Source organism: Amblyomma maculatum, unplaced genomic scaffold (assembly GCF_055883805.1).
Source record: "Amblyomma maculatum isolate TAMU_Amacu unplaced genomic scaffold, ASM5588380v1 scaffold_13, whole genome shotgun sequence".
In the NCBI taxonomy this organism is placed as follows: domain Eukaryota; kingdom Metazoa; phylum Arthropoda; class Arachnida; order Ixodida; family Ixodidae; genus Amblyomma; species Amblyomma maculatum.
In genome coordinates, this window is record NW_028146738.1 from 28,790,365 (window position 1) to 28,793,952 (window position 3,588).

A 3,588-nucleotide genomic window follows, 5' to 3' on the forward strand; every position below is an offset into this window, starting at 1 on the left:
TGTTAGTCAATCTGGCTTTCAAAACCATTTGAAATTAAGAATTTTTCCAGATCTCCTCTGTATGATTCTTCACTCACGGGTACTTCAGGTCAAGCAAAGTTCCACTTAGTAGGTACTGAGAAGCTTCAGCTAACGTGGCGTCAATCTGTGGCACCAAACAGAATGAGGTTTGCGGAATGAAGGCAAACCTTTCAGCCAGTGAGAACTGAATGGCGTGAGGTACAGACACAAGGCAGGAGCTCAGTTCGACTGCACTTCGGGGCTACTGGCAGCTGGTGCCGCCTGTGCTACAAGAGACCATTGCTGCTGGTACAACACACCCACAAAGTTGCAGTCAGAAAGTATCAAGAAGCTTGAGCTAAGGAAGCATCCATCTGGCTTTGCGGCTCTGGAGTGATAAAGCCTAGAAAAAATGCAGCCACCTTGATTTTGGGGGGCAATGGGTGCTGTTCTCTGACTCTACAATGTAACAAATCACTTCTTGGCAGCTGAGCTGATAAATAATATTGTTCACCCTTGTAATTTGTTAAACTGAAGTGAATGTCCTTCATGTCTAGCCGAAATCTTTTACACAACAGGTGCCTTGTGAAACTCGTTGCATCAGGAAATCCATGCTCAGCAATACTGTACTTGGATACTGTCCTCTTCCAACATCGGCTGTGTCACTCACAGAAAGTACTTCTTGATGTTAAAAGGGGCAAACCTTTCCCAGCATTGACAAGAATATACCACGCTAACCAACTCTCATTCCCTGTCAGCACTAATCTTCTTGTGTATGCTTTGTGAAAGTAAATAAGATGAAACTTTTGCCTAGTTCTGCTGATACAGTAGAACCCCTCCCTAGTAAAGTCACTCGAACTGGCAAAAATCCACTATATTGGGGTCCTTACAATATTAGTTTTTGATAATGACATGGGCTTGTAGATGCTATCTGGTAATTAAATGGCTGCTTATTAACATGTCTTGTCGGTTTATAAAAAAATGAAAGCTTAGCATGAACACAATGTTGTCTTCTAATCTCATTCAAGAAGCATTAGCTGAGAAATGTGCGTGACATAGTCAAGTGTGGCAAAACTGTACATGTCACGTCTCCACTTGCTACCGCTGCCTCGTGCTGCGAGCTTTCAGTTCTGTCCCCTTCTTTACAGTAGTGTACGGAAGACAAGCTGAGACATTTCACTTCACTACATTGCGTTTTTACTACAGCAGAGTTTACTACTGTAGTTCATTAGACGGCAGTGCGAAACTATCTTGCACAGCATTACTGTATAGCCTGCCAAAGAGAACTTTCCCAGAAAGAACCAATCTCGCCCGCCAAGAAGACTTGTATTTTTGTCGTGTTGTGTGCATTGTACAGCAACATGTCCAGCAATTCTGTTTGACTTGCACTGTGAATAAAAGCATTAAATATTACTTGTGCTCAGCCTGGCACATCTATGTGACCTGCCCACTTCCTTGCAGCACTAAAGTCTGAGAAATGCTGTCTTCAACATGTGATGACAACTCTGCAGCAGTGGCTCGGTGGTTAGGCATTCAAGTACCGAGTCGGGGACATAGGTTTGATCCTGGTAGCAACGGCTGCATTTCAATAGAGCGAGGAGTAAGGTGCCCATGCAATGTCGGATATCATTGCAGGTTAGAGTCCCATGTTCTCAAAATTAATTGGGGCCCTCCACTACGGCAGCGCTCACACATAAAACATTGCACGGAATGGAAAGGCGGTACTAAAGGCACTATCACATTTACTCTTAAGGTGAAAATTGAGTGTCTCCCTACTTTTTCTCACATGTGTGATTTGTTATTCAAGGATCCAAGTGGGTTTAATTAACTGCCCTCATCTTTAAAGGAGCTGCCCAATCAGTGCCTAGCCATGTCACCTGCCGACTACCACCAGGTTTTAATTTTTTGCTCACAACACAGCTGGAAGGATTTTCTAGAGAAGAGGGTCTCTAAGGCTGTCACATGAATATGCATTCATGCACTTTGAACTCGGGTGTCTATGGTTTCTCGACCAAAAAGGTACATTTAACCTAGCAGCAATGAACAATTGTCAGTATCCTTCCTTTAACTGTGCTTTGTAGGCCATATCTGTTAGCAGCTTCCTAGCACTCTCTACAGACAAAAGCTTGTGGATGTGTGTTATCAAACAGCCTGATGGGTACCATAGGTTTTGATGGAACCAAAAAGCTTGAATTGGTTGTGAAAATATTATGAACTCTGGGGACTAAGGTTTCTCGGCGAAAAAGGTACATTTAACCTAGCAGCAATGAACAAAAATAGGTGGCATTCTTCGTTGAACTGTGCTTTGTAGGTCATATCCCACCTTCAACTCATGTCTGAAGAGGTCTGTACCCACGTTATGGCAGCTTTCCAGCTGTCCCCTTTCTTAGCAACCGAACTCTCGTCTTCATTCATGCTGCATATACATTTAGTATGTTTCATTTTTGTTGTGGCAGGAAAGGATTGGATAACCACAATATTGAAGATGACTACTGGCATGAGCACTCCAGTATTAAATTTAACAAGGATTTTATGACATCTTAAGTTACACAGCAGAAGTCAAACTGATTGAAGCACTATTGATTTGCTAATGTACCGGTGAAAAACACAGGAATACACAATTTCATCAAAGACAGGCAATTTCCTTCAATTTGTTTACTGCATGGCAATGATATCTGAACAACACGCACAAGCTGTTATAATCTGATTAAAAAAAAGTTGCATGCATCTGCTTAGGTGTATGCATGTAGGGTATGCTGCATAGCTATTTCTAACGAAAAAAAAAAACACTTTGACCAAAATGTGGCTTCCTTGGCTTAGGGCCAGCGAACCACTTTGCGACTCTTCATCTATTTACAAACACTGTATTACCATCACGCAAAACGCCAGGCTTGCTAACCAAGTGTACATATGTTTTACAAAGCTAGAATTTGCATGTTTCGATTGTTGTTTGTACTGCCTTGCAGTGGATATCGAATGGGGGAGGCAGTAAGTTACACTAATGGAATCCACAACTGGTCGTCCCCACAGCTACAAATAAAAATAGCAACGACATGCCAAACCCCCACAAAAATACTTATCCTTGATGTGTGACCGCTTACAGAGTAAAGGATAAAAAATAATGATTTAGGCAACCAGTGCCAAGGCAACGAAGAAATTGAGTCGTGTGTGTTGTCCAGTTTGGCCTTGACTCGGTTGGTATACTTCCATGCTAAAGAAGAACCAACTTGCCCAACAGCACAAGCCTCAATCGAACAGTTTGAAGCAGGAGCGCTCAAATTTCGAAGCAGTAGTACAAGTATAACAGTAGAAACTTCAATTAATGACGCACATTTCGTGGCACCACCAAAGAACTATATGGATCTAGCGCCAGCGCAGTCAAACCAGACAAGCAGACACTTCAAAACTCATATCAACATTACGCTACTAGCCAGAGCCAAGTACTTGCGGGCAACACATGCGGCAACAGCCGCAGACACCCTATGGTAACAGCGGACCGCGTCCGTGAAAACCGCATACATTCAGAACATAAATATCTGTAGTGCATTTCCGTAAGCACAAGACAATTCGCGAAGGCCAATAGTTTAA